We start from the raw sequence: 22,228 nt of genomic DNA on the forward strand, positions 1-22,228 counted from the left end.
GGCGAATGAGAAACCCACATGGAAACAGGTAGGAAGGGCAGAAACACTCTCCCCATAAACCTCACCGTTGGCCCAGCGCCACACGATCGGGAAGGAACTCCCAGCACCCAGCTCCTGCCTGAGAAGCAGATGTAATAAAAATGCATTGCTTGTTTTATTTAGCACACCCCAGTTAACTAAAAACACCAGTGTGGATGCAAGCTCAATCAAGCTCATTAAACTCTGTCTTTCTGAATTTCAATTATAAAGAAAAATTAGTCTATGCTTCTTAACCAGCTGAGTAAAATTGTACACAGAGGGTAAGCAACAGCAAAAAAATAAGGAAAAAAGGTCATCGCAGTAATGCAGGTTAAAGGCAGAGACCAATGCAAGTTTCCCAGACCTGTCAGTAGTTACTCGATACCAAAGATCTTCCATTGCTGTCCTGGCTGTGAACCATTGTCTGAGCGCATTTATGAGGATAATATCCAAAACGAATAGCTGAGGAGCCTATGTAAATGAGCACTTTATCTACAGAGAAGAGTCGAAGAATCTCAAGAATATCACATTACTTGAGTATTTTTGGACGGGAAGTTAAATTCTAGATCATTTGTACTCGGCATACCCACATTATAAAATGCCTGCTCATCAGAGAGCTGGAAGTAATGTTGGTGAGGAAGGGACAAAGAGAAGGGAATCCAGGCTTAAATGGGGTGTCAAATTCTCTTTCTCACACAGAGAAGATGAGAAATTTTGAAGAGAACTATAATTTAGCAATGAGAGAGATGTCCTTGTTTTCATTAGAAATCTAATTTCCAGGACTATAGTTTCAACATGTGAGGAAGGTATGTGAAATCATAACAAAATTGAAGCTGTTTTAAGTTAAAATATGCAGACTGAAATTCTTTCAGCTTTATGTTCATCGGAGCCTTGAGCTTAACAGACAGGCATGTGCACACGCACGCACGCACGCACTTTTGGCATCCTCTATCAGGATCTTGTCCATGTTTGTGAAGATAAATGACAAGTAATACCACAGACCACTCTGACTTATTTCAAAATATTGTTGACCACACTGACTCTGGACCAAAGAAAATGGAATGCAGCGCTGCATAATCCTCAGGAGCAATTGGTCTTGGGAAGGACAGAAACAAACAGAAATGCCATTCTGGGCTTGGACAGCCAGAAAGTTTTGTTTTCTGAATTCTTACCAAATTACTGATGCTCTATTTTTCACTGGTAAGTGCCCTGGGGGTTTCAACTAGACACAGCCTCATGGCCACAGAGGAGAAATGTTCTTTTTAATTAGGAAAGACTTTTTCAGCCTAGAGACGGAGTTTTACCAATAGAATGGGTGGGAATTCATCTTCTCCAGTCCCTCCCACTGATCTTGCTAATGAACTGAGCCTCATTAGATAGAGCGAAGACAAAAATCATCCTAAACTAAAAGCTAAAATTTTATCAATTAAGACAAAATGGGGACCATGACCTACAGAACAGCTCCCAAGGATTTGCTCTATTTCTTTTCCTCAAAAAAAAAAAAAAAAAAAAAATTAGTAGGAACACTCACATAAGATTTGCCCTCTTAATGAATTTTTAAGTGTACAATACATATTGTTAACTATAGGCACAATGTCGTATAGCTAATCTCTAGAACTTATTCATCTTGTGTAATGGAAAATGTGGGTTTATCATTTTAATTTTTATTTTTTTAAGTTTTTATTTAAATTTCAGTTAGTTAACATACAGTGTAATATTAGCTTCAGGTGTACAACATAGTGATTCAACGCTTCCATACGACACCCGGTGCTCATCACAACAGGTGCACTCCTTCATCCCCATTACCTGTTTCCCCCACCCCACCCCCTCTGGTGACCGTCCATGTGTTCTCTAGAGTTAAGAGTCTGTTTCTTGGTTTGCCTCTCTCTCTATCTTTCCCTTTGCTCATTTGTTTTGTTTCCTAAAGTCCACATATGAATGAAATCAGTGACTTTGTTCAATCTTCAGTTGTTAATTAGAACTACTGGGCATTGGATGGAGAGCCATGGTTCAATAAAAGAACACAAAGAAATTGGGGGAAAAAAACAATTATACGTGCAAAAGATGATGAGAGGCAATGCCTATGAAAGATCAGGGGGAGGAGGGGTGAGCATGGGGAGCCTTCAGATCAGGATGCAGGTCTGCTTCTGGTAAAAGGACAGAGAACAAGAAGGCTTGGGCAGCAAAAGTCTCAGAGTGCAGGGAGGGCTGAAAAAGCCTTGCCCACATGATGCACAGTGCCTGGACCAACAGTGCCCCCAAGAGAAATCTGTACTGGTCAGGGGGGCCAGCTTCTGGAATGCCCACCATGCTCAGTCATCGACTAGATGCAGTCCCAGGGGAGTGTGGCTGGCTCGACCCACAGGCATGGCAGCTGGAGGCTGTCATCAACCAGTCATGCTCTTGGAGCAGGTTCTCTTGAGAGGAGATCTGTGTGGGACCTCACGATGGCCCTGCCCTCTTCTCTCTCCTTAATTCAGAGCCTCTGCTGTGAGAGGCATCTGCTATTTTTGATGCCAGCATTAATTTCCCTATCTTCTGGTCACAGCACCTAGATTTTCCTTGGGGAAACCACCACCACATTCTAGTCTGTGGTTTAGGTGAAGCTGACTTTCTGCTCCCCCTCCTCCCCCAGCACGTGTAGTCATATGACCCTACACAGTCAGAACATGGTCTGTCCCCACCACAAGGGACTAATGAAGAGATGGACACAGCACCCAGAACCACTGAAATCATCTCATGGCTTTTGCTGGGGAGGTTGAAAGCAGAGACTGTATCTTTCTGTTGGGCTTGCCGAGGAAATAAGAATTAGCGTGGACTGTGAATTGTGCAAGACTGTTGACTCTCAGATCTGTACCTCTGAAACAAATAATGCAATATATGTTAAGGAAAAAAAAAAAAAAGAAGAAGAAGAAGAAGGTAGCGGGAGGGGAAGAATGAAGCGGGGGAAATCGGAGGGGTAGACGAACCATGAGAGACGATGGACTCTGAAAAACAAACAGGGTTCTAGAGGGGAGGGGGGTGGGAGGATGGGTTAGCCTGGTGGTGGGTATTGAGGAGGGCACATTCTGCATGGAGCACTGGGTGTTATGCACAAACAATGAATCATGGAACACTTCATCTAAAACTAATGATGTAATGTATGGGGATTAACATAAGAATAAAAAATAAAAAATAAAAAATAAATAAAAAAAGAATTAGCGTGGAGCCCTTGGAAGTGGTCTTGACATCACAAGACAGAGCCAGCCAGAGAATGAAGCTGACAAAGAGAAAAAGCAAAGACAAGGAATGGGGAAAACAAGATTAAGATACTATGATTTCTGTTGAGCCCCTTGGTCCGGTCATGCCTGAAGGCAGGATTTACCCCTGGACTCTGCAGTCAGTGAGCTGATGGATTTCTTTTTCTGTTTAAGTTAGATTCTTTGTCACTTGCCACCATGAGTTTTCATTGATATATTTACTTTTCACTAATAGCTTTGGTGGACCATAGCCCATATTCTGATCCCTTTGTAGCAGATTGAGAATATGATTTCAAGCACTCTAGAAAAATTATACTAGAATAAGTTTGTATTGCCTATGAAACTGATGATAAAGGAATTTTACTTAGAGTCATTAATGATGTCATCTATATCAGCTAGGATCCAGTTAATATAACATACCAGTTAACATAACAGAGAATGTAACACAAAGAATCGTTAACTGGATATAAAGAACTGTTAAGTAGGTAGCTAAATGGGTCAAAACAGACCACTAGGGTGCCCTGTAGGTAGACACTGATGGAAGCTGCTTTCACCCCCAGGGCTGTGGGGAAAATTGGAATTATTAATAGTTGGAAGCTTGGAGAGAGGGCCCTGCAGAGCTGAAACTCAGACCTCAGATGAGGGTGTCTCTGAGCCCGGAGGAGGAGCCTCATGGCCTGGGATCTTGGCATCCGGGGAGGGGCACCTGCTGGCTGGTGCTGGCGTCCCTGGGAAGGTGCCATAAGATTCATCCAGCCAGTGCTGAGGGAAACCTACAAACTGGACTCCACTCCTTCTATAAGAAGGAGCTGTCTCAGCCAGAGTAAAGGTGTCTGGGGGGTTAAAAATCACAGGAATGAGACAGACAGGAGGTCCGGTCTCCCTCCTCCTGTCTCCAGTCATTCCCTACACCCCACAGGCAAAGCCTAGCAGCGACCCAGCCAGCAAAGGACTAGCATGGTTTCCAGGGACGCAGCACAGAAGGGCGAGCTGGGAACTGAGAATCAATGACTTAACAATCAGCATAGGGTCAGACCCTCCCCTCCCCCCGTGGTGAGCCCAGCAACACCGGCCAGGGATCGGGGCACCTGACAGAAACAGATGGCCCATGCGGAGCCGACATCCACAGAAGTAACCTCATGACTGACGGCCCAGGAAATGCCCAGAAATGCAATTTCAAATGTTGTAGAAAGTTTCTGTAAGCCTTGAGAACAAGATCATTTGACATACCAGTTTAGTGATGGAACCCCAAAATTCATGAGCCCTCAAAACCTCAGGACCCTCCTCAGGGCCCCAACTGCAACTTGAACAAGAAGACTCCCATTTTTTAATTTAACCCAGAATGATTTGCCCCTGGGTTCAAAAATAAATAGGTAGTCACATATTTTAAATATATATATATATAATAAGTTAATTTTTTAACCAACTGTTAGCACAAACAGAACTCTGAATTTTACTGTTTTTCTACTCAGTATCTTTTTTCAAAGGATAACTATATTATATTACATATATGTTATATTATATATATATATATAATAACTATATTATATTTTAAAGCCCTTAAGTGGAAAGGTGTTGTTTTTTGTTCTATTTTGTTTTGTTTTTATCTCAAAAGATTCATTTATCATTTTTCTGAGAGGCAGTCCTGATTCAGCGCGGCATACTTCGCACATAGGTCTACACCTGCTGTGTTTAGGTAAGTAGGGGAAAAAAAAAAATTCAAACTAATTTTGTGATTGAATTCTTACTTCTCTCTAGTGGATCTCCATGCTGAGGACCTCAGCAGAGCAGGATATTCAGAACATTTTTGTTGCCTCCCTTATCCTGACCATCAGGGCGCAATCCTGTGGGAACACAATGCTAAGTGTTTGCGCATGGGCCGGTCCTGGGAGTGAGCCCGTGACTGAGTGAGACCCCATCCAAGTCCACACATATGGCACCCCACCCACCCCATCCCAGCCGGGCTCCCGGGCCTCAAATGCATTGCATCGGTGAGGGTGAAAATATTGTTAGACCACCTGGGGCAATAACTTCTTTCTGTCTATGGCTAATTTTCATATTCAAATGTCTACTGGGACAGCGAGCTCCAAGTTGCCTTCCCTTGCTAACTCAAGGGCCCACTTTTTGCTGAGACTTGAGTGATCATGTTATTTGGAGAGTTTGTCGACTTTCATTTCAAACACAGTAGGTGTCAAAAATTGCTTTCCAAAGTAGTCAGTTATATATTTCTGTCTCTAAACACTGCAATTTTGTTACAAAGAACTTACAGGGCTATGAACTTTGTTCTAATCTCCTATGTGCAAAAGAGCTGATAACACGCTCTTTATTCCCTATAATGCTAAAACCGCTCCTTCGATGCCATGGGTATTTTTCGATTATTTGTCTCCAAGTGTTTTAAAGTACTTGAAGTTTTCATTCTGATTTTCTCTCAGCTCAAATGTCTGCTTTAAAATTATAAGATTCCTTGGGATTTCCTGGAGATTCAGTCATATTGCTCATAAATATATTCTGGAAAAAGAAATAACTCCTTTGGGTAGTTTTCCTAAATATGACCAATAGCCAGCATCCATTAAGCACATACCCCAGATAGTGCTTAGGGCCAGGACATGCTCTGAGTATCCAAGTTGAGGGGCTCAATTTCCACCTCTGAAAACCATTCAGCTGACAACCAGAGAAAAAACAGTTCGGTGTTAAAAAGAGCATCACCTTGGGTACAGGATCGTCTGAACTAACCAAAGGATGTCTTCTAGGAAACACATTTTGCAGTCTCATCTGCTCTCTGCCTTTGAAAAATGCAAACCAGACCATTTCTGGAGCTTAAAAATCTTAACTTCCAACAAGATACTTTTTTTTTTTTTTGAGAAGACGTTATCTTGTTACTGAAACACAAGAAATGACTTGATTAGAACCTCCCTGAGGGTAGAAATACCAGAGTAGAGGTAGAACGAGAGAGAGAGCGAGAACTCCCTCTCATGGTGGGGAAGTGCCCATGCAGGAAGAGGACACCTGAGTCCCTTGCCCAGCGCTGTCTAGAATTTAAACCACAAGGTTCTTTTGTTTCTCCCACTCAGAGGAAAATCGTCACTTAGACTCGTGGGTTCTGTGAATCTTTGTTTCTGTTCATGCAACCTCAAAGGATGAGTGAGAGAGAAGAAAGATAGGCAAATACGTCAAAATGAACCAAAGGTTACCTGCCATTCCTCCCTGTCAGATGTCTCTTCAACTTGTCAACTTCCTGGAAATAAGGACATCTGTCAGAGATGTATTGTGGCACCGTCTGGGCCATGAATATGTACACACCCCTGAATTCATGATAACAAGTTATCATCTAAAAAATAAGCCTTCTCCAAAACTTCAGGGACTGCTCCTCTGAAAGCTATCTCTGTCTGAAATCTTCTGTGAAGTGAGTTCCCTGCTCACAGGAAATGTGCAGCCACATTAGTTCCCTTATTTAAAACAGTGGTAGCCAGGCACACTGGGAAAGCAATTTTGTAAATGGATTGGCAATAGACTTATATTTCCCCATAATACATCCATCATAAAACCGGATGAACCAATTTGGGAAATCCTAGCTCAGTCCAATAATGCAAGTCACCAGCAGGTTCTGGGAGTGTTCCTTCTTTTTCTAACCCACAGAAGAAGAACCTGCACCCCCAGCTTACCCAGGCAGCCAGGACTGGGGAAGCAGAATCCTCTTGAATCATAGTGCACAAGGCAGGCAACCTCATTTAGTCATGCTTGGTCCAGCAACTCCTCTGCTAGAAACTCAAGCCAAACCAGTCTCTCCTCTAACCTCCTCAAGGGGAGGCTCCAATACAAGGGAAGCAACCTCTACCCTGGCCCAAGAGCCAGAATCAAGTAGCCATTGTCTGTGCTTCTGATGGGAAAATAGAAAGATACAGCCGTAGACTGCAACTGTCTTCTCAACCACCATGGGCAGAAATGCCATGAGAAACATCTGTCAGGAAGAACAGGAAAACTGAATTTGGGAAATTCAAATTTCTGGGCTTTTTGGGTCCAGTCTGTGTATATAATGGCCCTTCTCAATCACTGTTGATGCATAGAATCAGTAGTTTCCCTACTGATTTAATGAGAAATAATTTATTTTTATTTTATTTTATTTTTTAGGTGTTTTAAAGTCTGTTATTGTCTTTCTTAAATTTTATTTTATTATGTTATGTTAGTAATAATTAAAATGTAAAGGCACTCACATTTTGCAAAATTGCATTCATATTCATTTCCAAATGCACTATTTCATCAGCTTGCAAGGTGACTCTGTGTGAGAACCATCTCTCTTTTGGCAGAGGAAAATGACCCAAGACAATACTAGAAATCAGAATCATCAATGAGGTTACTGGTGGGATCCAAGAAAACCAAGGCATAATTGGAGTGGGGTGGTTGTTGTGAAAACCGTCTCCATAATTCATCTGGATGTACCCAGTGCGTGGTGACTCAGTGCAGCAGGATGTCCTGAGACCTTAGAGCATAGACTATAAGCAGCATCGTGCAGATGGCATTTTTGCTCTCTGAATCTTGCTATCCAGTCGTCTGGGCTGGATTAGAGTAATGGCTCTTTGAAAACATGTCCTTAAAACAAAGATCTTTTGACAAGGGTCATCTTCTTTTTGAACTGCAGCAAGAGCCATGGAACTGATTAGTAGGCATGAAGTAATGTGGGTCACCAAGATGACAAGACATCTAATGTTCAGTACTAAATATTGTCAGGACCTACTGCCAGAGCAGGGCCTGGGTGGCAGCCTGAACCTTAAAAACAAGGCAGAGGCTCAATAAGACCATCTGAGACCTGGACTGACCACCCTACTAATGCAGAAAAGACCTAGGGGGTCTCATTCAGCTGGATGGGGCTGGGGGCAAGGGAGGTGCTGGGGAAAGTTCCTGTCCAGTCAACCCAGCACAATTTCCACTGCAAATGGCAATAACAGATCAGAGTCCAAGCAAGCTATCAACAGGGAGGGTCCTTGTGATGCGGAGAGTGACTGACAGAACTTGGTGCTGGAGAATGCATTTGGAAAGTACTTAGAGAGACCTGCAGATACCAGCTTACAGATACCAAGCAGTCTGCGGTGAGTGACCAGTCTCTGGAAACTGGGGCAGGACTACAGTCTCTAAGGGATGCTGGCAATAAAAAGGTAGGTCTCCACTGGGAAAGGGATGCCTAGTTCTAGGTAAGTTAGATGAAACAGGCAGGAACTCAGGCTCAGCAACTACGGCTGATATCAAACCATGAGAGTGAAGAAGGTTTAGCATCTGAGTGTCTGAATTGGGTGCCAAAAAACTATCTAGATGCAAATGTCTTTGTGGCAGGGACATCTGGCTATCCTTCAAAACTTGTGGTTTCCCTGTCCCATAGTAGATAGGTGTCACTGAGAAATGGTTTCCCAGCAAGGTCCTATATCCACTAGTCCCTTTTGTATCCAGAAGGAGCCATGTGAGCAGCCTTTGCCAGTGGAAGTAAGGGATGCAATGGGTGCCCTTCTGCCCAAGGGAAGAAGCAGCATAGCCTCCACTCTTCCTCCTTTACCCATCAGTTGGGAGTAAAGAACAACAGACTGATGGATCTTGGAACTCTGAACCAGCACAGAGAGGAAGCTGCCCTTGGATTCGGAACAATGCATCAGACCTTGGGAGAGCGAGGAACAAACATTTATTGTGTTAAGCTGTTTAAATGTAAAGGTTTGTTTGTGGCTCATTCAAGGTCACACATACGGCAAATGAAAGTCCTGAACTTGGAGCCCCATGTCTACCTCCTAGCCCAGTGCCCCATCCACTGGGCTCTGGCTGTCCTTGCACTTGGACTTCTAATCTGACCATGGCCCATGGTTTGGTCTGACAGCGCACATCACCCTCAGTTTTGAAGAAAGCTAAGGGCTTATGGAAAAACCTTTGAACTTAGAGTTGACAAATCTGATACTGCTGCCTAACCAGACATATAGCCTTGAACTAGGCTTCTACCTCTGTGGCTTCAACTTCTTCCCTCAAGAAATGAGGTGAGTTGCCCAGATGGGTCATGAAAAATATGACAGCACAAGCATGGAAGTCTGGATAGCTTGACCGCTACCCAGCTCAACAACCCTGCCTCGTGTCCTCTTCTGGCTTGACCTGAGTGCAGCACTCAAGACCTGAAATTGATGTCATGCTAAGGTTGCCCCCTAAGCCCTGACCAAAGTCATAGCTTGCCAGACCTGAGACCAGTGTGGAATTGCTTCAGATTGCTCTCTGTGTGACTGTGACCCCTGTTCTAGGATGATACATTTCGCCATCCGTTCAGGTTATCTATTGCTGCATAACAAATAGTTTAAACAACCATTATAACTTGCCCACACTTTTGTGGTTCAGGATTCATGGAATAGCCTGCTAGGCAGCCCTCATTTGGAGTTTCCCACACAGATGCAGTAAGATGAACCCCACTGGGTCCCATAAATACTTGCCATTTCTGATATGAGGCAGATTCATACACTGAGCTTACCTACCAAGGTAGGTACCAAGGGTGGCTTCTAAGAGGAGCTTCAGAAGACATTGTCTACCCTTCCACTTCATCCCCCAGGATGTCGTCATACTTGGTGAAAGGAATGTGAGACATTGAAGACCTGTATAAAATATTAGGTACTAAACCAGGTCAGAATTTATCCCAGAAATTTTGATGTCTACACTTTAAAAATTGAACACTGGATGAATCTACACTTTGTCCAGATATGAGAAAGGGGCCATTGGAAAGACACAATCTAGTGACAAAGATAGAGGTATGAGTGTTAGCTCTACTTTGTACCATCTCAAGAGTGATGGGTGCTCATGATCAGGTGTTGGTAAATACAAGAATGCTTTGACTGGGCAGGTTATTCAGATTTTGTTTATTCTGCCGGGGGACTACAGATATTGATTGCTGGAATTTTTTTAATCCTGACTCCATTCACCTAAGAAAATTGTGATGGGGCTAATATGTAACTCCCAGGGTTGTTGCAAGAATTAAGAGTTAACATATGTTAAAACACCTAATGCCCAGCACACATGTTGAATGAGTCTGAACAGGACTTCAAGCCTGTTCTTTTGGCCACTGACCTCGCTCTACTCCTAGTACCAGTGCCCTGAGTCCAGGTGACTTCTTTCTCAAGCCTTGGCATACAGCCCCCATGCCCAGTTTGATCAACCCCCCTGCCCCCCGCTGGGCCAGTTCTTTTGAGTTACTATTGATCATAGTCTCATGTCCACAAATTCACATAGTCAAAACCACTCTAATACTTATCCCATATATAATGTGAAAACTGCCAATGACCAATATCACTCATTGTTGAACATTTCCTTTGCGTGTGCCCTGTTTTACTTTCTAAATATTTGCACAAAATTTTAATATAATGAGACATGACATATAAGTTCATGATCAATATTGACATTATGTTTAGAAAGCAGTATCTTTACAAAGGTATCTTAGAAATAAATTCTACAGTAATAGAAAATATAGCCATCAGGCATTTCTAGGGCTGATCTGACTTATTATGGAATGTTCTAGTTTTGCTATTTATATCAACCTCTTAAACACAATCATGTAGGAGTTTGCACTTTACAAGAGACACGGTTCTTTAAAATAGATTATCATCCTCTTAAGCTCCCTCTGAATTTCTCTATATAATTATGGTCTGTTTGAGTAAAGACCAGGAATGCATCTGGTCATCTGGTTGTCCCAGTGCTTCTCAAACTTTTCAACCTTTTTACTTTCATAGTGCCCATTGAAAATTATATTTGTCCATCCCATTAGCAAAAATACTGGGTCTGCTGAAAGCAGAAGCTGATAGATCTGGGGCTCTAACAGCTCCAAAGGCCAATAAAATGTGGGAGTCATTCCCAGTACAAAGGTTGGGAAGCTCTATTTCAGCAGCCTGGCATGGTGACTGTCTATCAAAAAAAAGAATAAGTACCTGTCCAGCCTATCTGTGTGCTATGAAGGATGCAGATCCTTCATGAAAATGAGGGTGATTCTTAAGCAGCTCACAATAGCACTGGGAACATTGGAATGATTACAATCAGATGAAATGAATGAATGAAATAGATTAAAATAATCACAGGAAAATATATAGCACAGATCATAGTAAAACCATGCATTTCAGTGCAGGTAACTTCTCAGTACTGCTGTCGTGATTCAGAGGTCAGTAGTAGGATGGTAGAGAAGAGCGCAAAGAGATGAGATCTGAGCAAGACCTGATGAGTAGAATTTGAATAAGCAATGTGGGGACAGTTCCAGGTGAGAACAACAGCATTCATGAAGAATGGCCATGATTTCCTTGTGTGTTGGAGAAGAGCCATCTTGTTAGATATCCAATGAGGTCATGTTTGTAAATTTGTCCTGCACAATATAAAGCACCCATTAATGTTATGTTATTAGGAACATTTTTATTGTAGTGGATATTGTGGAAATTGAAGTTAAACCAAGAAGGGTTTTCTTCCCATCTTTCTCACATACTGGGTAATTGTGCATGAGTTACTTAGACCACCTTGCTCCCTTGGGCACATAGTGTTCTTCAGGGGATTAAAGATCCCATATGTAATGTACTTTCCATGGTGTCTGGTCTCAGATGCTCATTAATGGTGTTCAGCATGAGTGCCCCATTGGTACCATTGTTGAGTATTTTGTCTTCCACTCTATCAGGCAGGTATTCTGAGCTTTCAAGGCAGGGTTGAAAAGAAGGACTCATTTGAAATCCCTGGATTCTGTTTGCTCTCAAATGTGCTAACTGACTTTGTTATCCCTCCCTTTGGGTCAACATGAAGTTAGGGTGAGTCATCTACAACCAGAACTAAACCAGGGTGTAAGTTTGCATGCTACAGCTCATCTGCAGACCAGACAACACCCAAACCACATTTCCAAACTTTCTGGGTGATCAGCTTTACTGGAGTTCTTGCCATATGTTCAGCTTCCCAGTCCTCCTCTGGAGATTCTGATTCAATGGGTCTGGAATCCTGCATATTACTTCTATGCTAGGGAGGCTTGAGAAAACCAATGTAAGGCCAGCATTATCCTCACTACCCTGAGGAAACAAAAGTTCTGGATAAATTGGAGCTGTTTGCATACAACAAACCCCTGACATGCTTTCATGGGATTTGTGGACAAATGGAGATGCTCTCTGTAAAAATTTGCTAATCTGGCATGCAGAATGTAGAGGACTACCTTGACCTAGTAAAAATCTATAGAATGTAAGGTCTACTTTTTGTCACAAAGTGCATCCCTTTCCTGGGTAAGATATATACGATTTCTATTTGTCAGTTATATCTCAATAAAGATAGGGGAAAACTTTTGAAAAGCTCATATTAAAACTCAAAAAAATCTTAATCAAAATGTACTTTAAATATTTTAGAAGAAGCTCATTTAAAATCCAGAATACTGATTTTTTACATATTATTAAACAGGTTTAATATTATTTTACTTCATATGCTGAGTTTCCTCAAAGCATGATTCACTTGAATGTTTAAATAAAATTTTTATTATTCCCAATTGCAGTATGAATCCTTCCCCATATTTAGTACCAAGAAAAAGCTTATGCCTTCTGATGAATTAGTGGGTCTTTCGTTATTGGATAATGAGAATAATTTGATACCTGAGTTTGACATAATCATAAAACAATCAACTTCTAAATATAATCAACCTATAGATATAATCCATATATGTTAACAACATTAACTGTAAACTTATCAAAACTGTCTGACATAATTTACATCATATGGAAACAACAGTTGAAATACCTATGAAATAAGTCTATGAACTCATTCATACAAAAAGTGACTTTTTACCCCTGAATTTTGTCACCTGACATGATCTAAACAGTTGCTCAATTGTTACACACATTCAAAGGCACCATAGGCATATTGAATTAAGGGGTTGGGGAAATTTTATCTATTTCACAAGAGATTCAACACAAGATTTACAAACAAATCCAGAATCCTGGGACTTTTACAGATGGTTCATCATGGCTTACCCTTTAATTTTATGGAGGGCGAAGCTGGAAGTCAGAGATATTGTGGGATTTGTCTATGGTGTGAGTACAGGGAGGAGCATGGGACCTGTGGCAGGAATCAGGAACAGAGGCAGGGATCTGGAGAACCTGCTACCTAGAGGATCCCAAGCCAGTGTCTACTGGCTCTGTGCTCCATCCTCAGAGCCTGGCACCCATAGGGTCCCAGTAAATAGTTGTTAAGTTAGATTGAATTCAATCGCTCTTATAAAAACCATTAGAAAGATTGACAAAAATACACCATAAGGCATGAAACTCACTCTCGAGGAAAAAGCATTGCTATAAACATTTGAAAAAGAATCCAGAGAGCAAAAGGCAAACTGGTTTTTGTTCTGGAAAGGACAGGGAGGGGGAGGTAGCATCGTGTTAACTCAAGCTCTGCAGATGTTGGATAATTTTGGATCTCATTTATTCACAGAGAAAACAAAATGTGGCCTCATTACAGTCAGAAGAGGGTTATTTGAGGCCAGCTGATGTAAACTTAGTAAACACATACACACACAGAGGTGCTCACAGGAATATGGACATCTATGCCAAAATAAAGCTTGAAAACTCTTCCCCTGTCTGTGCCTCAGAGGAGAAGTGGGTGATCCCTGAGCACCCCCTTAAGCTACTGCCCAGCTTAGCAGGCACACACACAGAAGTGGTCATTATACAGAGGCAGGACTATGGACTGTCACTTGGGAGCAAGACTGCAGACTGTCGCTTGGAATCCCTCCTAGTCAGCATTGTAACCAAAGGCATGACTGTCAGAAACAATAGTATAAGACATATATACAAAGGGAACATTCACTTGGGTTCCCGAGAGGAGGCCTGGTACCATGTGCAGTCAAGTCCCTCTGGGGTGCCTATCAGAGTCTGCATGTGTGGATGCAACCACCTTGTCCATGATCATAGCATCCCAGGAGAACCCCATGCACTCAGTGCACTGACTTCATGACCCTCCCAAAAAACATCTGTGCCACTCATCTGTGTGGCACACAGGCAGCAGGCACAGGTGTGCATGTGAGTTCTTGCTCCATTCCTCACTAGCTGCATGACTCAAGTTAACTAATGTTTCCATCTCCTGATGAGGATAAAGGTGCCACCTACCTGGTAGAATTATGGTGAGGAGTAAAGGATCAAAGGAATATACTTGCTGGATACACACTATGAATGGTACAGATGGTGGTCACTGGTATCATTACACAAAGCCATGTCCTTTGAGAAACAAACAGGAGGTGGTAGAGAAAGGAAAATTTTTGACTACCCCATCCTTCATGCCAGGCACCCTCATCTGCAAATCCCTGGTTACCTACTGGTTTCCTCATTTATCCCCTCCCTGCCCCCTGCCTTCCCTGAAATCCATGCCTTCTCTACCATTACATCCCTAGCAGACAGTAGAAAGCAATTAAATCCTTGTTGGATAAAGGCCTTCTCTCTGTCCATGCTGCCCTTTCTTCCATTTTTGTCCATCTTCTCAAGATAAGTGTTAAAAGTGGGAGGATAAAAAGAGAGAGGGATAGTGAGCTGAAGCTCCAAAGAAAAACCCAAATCTGACTCCCAGTCTCCAGAGATAAAGCCTAGTGTGCTACCATATTTCTCCCAGGCCACATCAATAAGTATGAGTCCAACAGTAAAAGCAGGAAGAACAATGAAATGGGAGACGCTAAACCACTCATTTCTAAAGAAATGAAGAATTTTTCAGAATGAGTGTCCCAATTGTAGGGCCTGGATGTCAACTGTCACAATTGGGAAGCCAAACCTACATGGTTGATTGTCTTCATTTTCTGCAGAGATCTTTCACTTAGCCTAGTGTTTAATCTACACACAATGCTATAAGTTAAATAGCTCTATTCATTGTGTAGGCAACGAAACAGATTCACATCCATTGTGACTCACACCATCCAGCATCTGGTAAGTGAAAGAAGACTCAAATCTAGCACTTCCAAATGCAAATCCAGGGCTCTCCACAACACCCTAGCTCCATGGGCTCCCCAGCTCCATGGACACCCTGGCCCCATGGACACCCCAGCCCTGTGGACACCCTGCCCTATCTATAGGCAGTTCCCATGCCTGTCATAGCTCTTAATGCTGTCAGATCCTTGCTGACCATCCATTCCATCCCTCCAGCTCTCTACCTACTGGCTACCCAGTGTGCCATTGAAGCCAAGAATGGAATGGGCATGTTAATGGACATCATTTCAGGTCAAGTATCAGATCTCAGAGGCCTTATTAAGGGAATAATTTCAAATTTTGTGAGAAGAGTGACAGGCATAGTCTCCTTTCTATCCTTGTGTGCTTCCTCCTCTTCATTCATGTCTTTCTCTTCTTATCTCTATAACTAGTTGATCCCCTTTTCCGCAAGAGCATCTTGCCAGCCAAATAAGTCAGAGTGCAGGGTGGGAGATGCCATGGTGCCTCCCTTTTGATGCTTCAGACCTGTGTTTGGGACCCTGCATTTGGATAGGCAGTCCCTTCCTAAATTCTTTCACCAAAGGATCCATAAAAGAGAGTGCAACTGGTATCTTATGAAGGAAGGGAGGGAGGGAGGGGGAAGGAAAAGGAGAGGAAGGAGGAAAAGGGAAAGCAGAAGAAAGGAAAGAGAAAAGAGAAGGAAAATATAGAAAAGAAGGAGGAAGAGAGGAAGGAAGGAAGAAAGAAAAAAGAAAACCTTCTAGTTGGCTGAAAAAGATTTTTGTTTCACTCTTATAAAATTCCCAACGCATGGTTAAGATTTGAAAACAAACAAGCTATCATGAAGCATGACCAGCACCCAAAGGAGAGCTGTCTCAGGGGGGCCCTTGGATGCGAGGGCTGTGTGCCTCTCTCATGTTTCCTGCTTGGTGTTCTGCAGGATCTGCTACATGAAAGATGCATTCGATGTCTGTTAAGTGGTTAAACACCTACACGAAACTATAGTCTTACACAAATTCTTTCAAGAAAAGAGGGAGAAAAATCTCAGAAGTGCTTTAAAAATTTCTTGTACCTAGTTCATCTTCATCTGCCCTATCTACAGAAGCCAACAAGCACAGTTGGAACAAATAGGTTAATAAAACCAAACCAGATGGCCAGCCATTAATTTTGCTGCTTCTCTGCAGCCATTACAGATTTATCTTTTAAAGTTCTACACTAATCAGAGTGTAAATTCCCCTGAAGCCATTTGGTGCCTTGGCAAGTAAGCCAGACCATGAATTTCTAAGAATATTGCACCCTCATTAGTCCTTGTAGACTTCCCCTCCTCCTGTTATTAACCATGAAAAATCAGTTGTCTTGAAAACAGCATTCGAAAACATTATACTTTGATGTTATATACTTTCATTAATTTTTATTTATCTCACTTGAAATGTGTGCCCATTAGAATAGATCTTCAATTTACATTTGAACTCTTGGTAAAGGGAAAATTGAGCTTCTGGCCCAGGTGGTTTGATATATGTCAAATCTTCCTTCACTCCACAACCATCATCACCAAACATACAGGAATAACCCAGAACATGCAACTGAGAGGGTTAGGAGAACATAACTGAGTAGAGAAGTAGGACAAACATCTTTGTCACCAGAAACGGAAAAGAAACAGAAAGGGGAAATTGAAGCTGACCTGCCCCTGCTGTTCTCCAGCTCTGAAGGAAGATAGAAGTGTCTGGGAGGGTGCATCTGTTAGGTAGTTAGGGATCAAAGCCAAGCTCTCAATCTGAACTGAGTTGGACCAGACTCCTCTTTCTACAAAGGAAAGACAATAGGAACAAATGTAGTGAAAAATGTGAGCTGTTTATCTAGAAAGGCACAAGGAAGATGATCCTGGCTTGCAGGTAGGACCTGAATCTCAGCAACCCAAGGCTGTTTGGTAACTGCATCAGGAACACCCAAAGCAGCAGGACAACACTTGGTTCTGGACTCTGAGCTCCAGGGAAACAAGGCGGAGGCATGCACAAAATGATTAGCTAGGGCAGGTGGAAAGAGGGGAGGCACATGAAAGGAATGGACAGAGAGGAGAGAGAGTGACTAGATGAGCTTGCAAATTTAAAGTGAGAAACACCAATGCTAAGAATAACACACCACAAATCAACCACTGGGAAATGAAATGACCCCAGATGAAATAAAAATCATTTTAAGGGCGCCTGGGTGGCTCAGTCCGTTAAGCGACTGCCTTCGGCTCAGGTCATGATCCCAGGGTCCTGGGATCGAGTCCCGCATCGGGCTCCCTGCTCTGCGGGGAGCCTGCTTCTCCCTCTCCCTCAGCCTGCTGCTCCCCCTGCTTGTACTCTCTCTCTCTGTCAAATAAATAAATAGAATCTTTAAAAAAAAAATAAATAAAGTTTAAAAAAAAAAATCATTTTAAAATGTGAAACATGGGGTGCCTGGGTGGCTCAGTTGGTTAAGTGACTGCCTTCGGCTCAGGTCATGATCCTGGAGTCCCAGGATGGAGTCCCGCATCGGGCTCCCTGCTCGGCAGGGAGTCTGCTTCTCCCTCTGACCCTCCCCCCTCTCATGCTCTCTGTCTCTCATTCTCTCTCTCTCAAATAAATAAATAAAATCTTTAAAAAAATAAAAAAATAAGAATAAAATGTGAAACATGACTTTAAAACAAAGTTATGTTTGATACTCAGAGATTAAAGTAAGAAATAACATCTGCTAAAAAAAAAGTGAGAGATTCTGAAACAAAATAGAGAGTAATAGCATTAAAAAAGAGTCAATTAAAATCCCTGGAAATTAAAGCAAAATAGTTTGTGAATTAGAAAACACCCAGTTTAAAAAACAAAAACAAAAAAACACTTGGGCAAAAAGTTTTTTAAAAATTAATAAATTAAAGAATATTTTTGAAATGTATCTATTATGCAGAAGACAGAGATAAGACATTTGAAATATGAAAAAGACATGGAGGATCTCTATACACATCATGACATAAAGGTTAAACATAAGTGGTGTTAAGAGAATCTTCAAAGCTGCCAGACTGAAAGTACTGATCACCTACAGAGAAACCAGCAATTAGTTGGAAAGTTAATATTTCATCAATGACAATGAATGACAACTGATGCCAGAAGACAATAACATCTTCCAAGAACTCAGGGGAAAGCATAATATCAGATGAAAAACTATCATCCTAAATTAACAGGAAAGAAAAGACATTTTCAGAGCATAAAAATAAGAGTTTACCACCACTTTTGGATCATTTCTGAAGAATAGTCCCAAACTATTAAAGTACATTTTTAAAAAGCAGAGAAGTAAACCTGAGGTGAATGTGTGGTACTTGAGAAACCATGGTGAGTGTAGAAATTGATGAAATACATTGATTAACTTCATCAACTATGGAGCATTGACAAGATCAGAATGATAAAATATTGACGCCATTAACAATCGAAATAAGGGGAGAAATAATTAGAAAAGTGGTGGAAGGAAAGATATAGCAAGCCAACTTTCTTTTCTTTTTGAGGAGGACAGAACAAATAAGAATAAATTTAGACTTTGTTGGAAATTTGTACATCTGTGTACGTATCTTAAAAAGTTAAAGCAACCATTGAAGAAATAGAAAAGTAATCTGTAATTCCCAGACCAGATGAAAAACATGAACCAAAAAAAACCCTAAATCCACTCAGCAAAAGACAGAAACAGAGGAAAAATATAAAAAGCAACATAAACAGAAAACACAAAAATAAGGGGATCATATTCATAACAGAATGGTCTGAGTGTGGACCCCTCCCAAGCAGAGTCTGCTAGAAAAACTGGGACATGGGGACTTGTTTGGGAGATGATTCCAGCAAACTTATGTGAGAAAGGGAATGTGAGAAACCTGCTAAAGGTGTGCTGGTGAGCTGGTGGGAGCCTTGGGCGCTTGGGGTTCAGTCACAGAGGGGACCATCTCAAAAGGTGAGAACCTAGAGGTAGAATCAACCATTGCGGGGGGGAGGGGGGGCAGTGAGGCACAGCCCCGTTGACCACAGTTGCCTCCCTGTGGCTCAACTTCCTGTCATTTCGGCACGGAGCCTGTCTCTGGCAGAGCAAGTGTCTGCAGCACCTGAGAAGGACCTCAAGCAAAGATGAAGGAGGACATGGCCATGCGAGCTGAGGATATCAGCCTGCAGGGACATGCCTCAGCTCAGGAGGACTCAGGAGGGCGGAGGTGATTTGGAAAGTGGCAGCAATAGCATCTGCCACAATAGGTAATGGAACTGAAACCATCCACTTGAGAGATGATCAGATTGCCTTGAAAAAATAGCCACATGCTGCCTACGAGACACCCCCAACAAAATTAAACAGAAAGTTTCAAGATGTGGGGCATGAAAAAATATACTGAAGAAAAATCTTCACACTTGTGCATAAGAACAGGCACAAAGGTGCTTGCTGGGCCAATGATTGTAATGGCAACAAATCAAACACACTTCTGTTCATCAAAAGGACAAGAGCTAAGTAGACTGTAGCCACATAAGGAACACTGCACTGCATCTATACCTCAAGGATAAAAATCAAATGGGAAAATCCTGTGAAAACACTATGCCACTCTAATCTAGTTAACAGAAGGACTTAGCACTGCACTTTTTTTTTTTTAATTATGTTCAGTTAGCCACCGTATAGTACATCTTTCGTTTTTGATGTAGTATTCAGTGATTCGTTAGTTGCATATAACACCCGGTGTTCATCCCAACATGTGCCCTCCTTAATACCCATCACCCGGTCGCTTAAACACTATACATGTTTACAGATCATTTGTATTTCAGTATACTTCACTAATTTAATTGTCTTCTAATATAGCTCAACATTTTTGAACTCTTAATATTGCCCAAAATTTATGATTGAGTAGAATAATCATGAGCTTTCCCTTTAATTGGTTTTCTAGCAAAAGTTTTTCAATAAGGAACAAAGACTTTTAAACAAAGATATCCCCTCTTCGAAAAGTCATATGCACAAAGATGTTCACTGGTTTTACTAATGGTAGAAAAACTGGGACATAGGGAATTGTTTGGGAGATGATTCCAGCAAACTTATGTGAGAAAGGGAATGTGAGAAACCTGCTAAAGGTGTGCTGGTGAGCTGGTGGGAGCCTTGGGCGCTTGGGGTTCAGTCACAGAGGGGACCATCTCAAAAGGTGAGAACCTAGAGGTAGAATCAACCATTGCGGGGGGCAGGGGGGGCAGTGAGGCACGGCCCCGTTGACCACAGTTGCCTCCCTGTGGCTCAACTTCCTGTCATTTCAACAGTTAAAACTTAAATGTTCTGCGTAAGTAAACAGTTGCAAGTTTTCAAAGGATGCGGGCATTAAAAATAAATGTTATAGGGAAAAACCTCATGAAATAGTATGCACACATGATTCTAATGAAGGTGTGTGAGAGAGAGAGGGAGGGAGGGAAAGAAACAGAAAAGTAAAGTAGAAAAAACAAAAGAAAAAAATTCAAGAAACAATGGTGATAACAGAAAATGATGAAGTAAGTCAATTAACCTAAAAGCCTATTATTTATGAGAGCAGCAAAGAAATTAAATACTTAATTTTAAATATAACAGAAGATATGCAAGATTTCTATGCTGAAAACCACAAAACACTGAGGAAAAATATGGGGAAAAATGAATAAGTAGAGAGGTACATAGTACTCATTAATTAGAAGGCTCAATATTGACAATTTTCCTCAAAATTGATCTATAGATGCAATGCAATCCCAATCAAAATCCCAGCAGAAATTTTTGTTGAAATTGATAAGCTGATTGTAAAATTTACATGAAAAGGCAAAGAAACTAGAATAAAACAATTTCTTTAAAAAAGAAGAACCAGGGCGCCTGGGTGGCTCAGTTGGTTAAGCGACAGCCTTCGGCTCAGGTCATGATCCTGGAGTCCCGGGATCGAGTCCCGCATCGGGCTCCCTGCTCGGCGGGGAGTCTGCTTCTCCCTCTGACCCTCCTCCCTCTCATGCTCTCTGTCTCTCATTCTCTCTCTCGCAAATAAATAAAATCTTAAAAAAAAAAAAAATTAAAAAAAAAATAAAAAAGAAGAACCAAGTTTAAGTGCTCAGTATGACCTGAATTCAAGACTTTTTATAAAGCTCTAATAATTAGAATAATCTGATATTGATAAAAGGATAGACACATAGATCAATTGAACAGCATACAGAGCACACAGACTCACATGTAAGTGATCAAATTATTTCCAGCAAAACTGCAGAGGTAACTTAATGAGGGAAAGACTAATCTTCTCAACAAGTAATGTTGGAACCATTGGACATCTGTGTGCAAATAAATAAATAAATAAATAAATAAATAAATAATAAGCTGCCTGAGACCCTGCACCATTTACAAACACTAACTCACAACCTAAACCTAAAACTATCGTACTTCTACTAGGAAACACAGGAAAAATACCTGTGACCTTGATTTAGACAAAGGTTTCTTTCTTTTTTTTTTGTTTTTTTATTTGACAGAGAGAGCGAGCACCCAAGAACAAGCAGGGGAAGCAGCAGAGGGAGAGGGAGAAGCAGGTTGCACACTCCCTGCTGAGCAGAGAGCCCAACATGGTGCTTTATCCCAGGACCCTGGGATCATGACCTTACAAAGAGCATATTTGATAATGAACTTGTGTTTAAAAGATATAAAGAGCTCTCAAAATTCAATATCCATAAACAACCTTATTAAAAATAGGAGAAGGGGGCACCTGGGTGTCTGTCATTAAGCGCCTGCCTTCAGCTCAGGTCATGATCCCAGGGTCCTGGGTTTGAGCCCTGCATCAGGCTCCCTGCTCAGCGGGAAGCCTGTTTCTCCCTCTCCCACTCCCCTTGCTTGTGTTCCCTCTCTCGCTGTCTCTCTCACTCTCTGTCAAATAAATAAATAATGAAAATGGGAAAATGGGAAAATAAGCACATGAAAAGATGTTTCATCATCATTAGTCAGTAGGAGAAAGGAAATTAAAGCCAAGTGAGATAACACTACATGCTTATTAGAAGAGTTAAACCTTAAACAGCAACATAAACAAATGGTTAATTGGAAATACTAAGC

The sequence above is a fragment of the Mirounga angustirostris genome, unplaced genomic scaffold, assembly GCF_029215605.1.
Source record: "Mirounga angustirostris isolate CCGP_5_RB_7025 unplaced genomic scaffold, mMirAng1.0.hap1 SCAF_7, whole genome shotgun sequence".
In the NCBI taxonomy this organism is placed as follows: Eukaryota; Metazoa; Chordata; class Mammalia; order Carnivora; family Phocidae; genus Mirounga; species Mirounga angustirostris.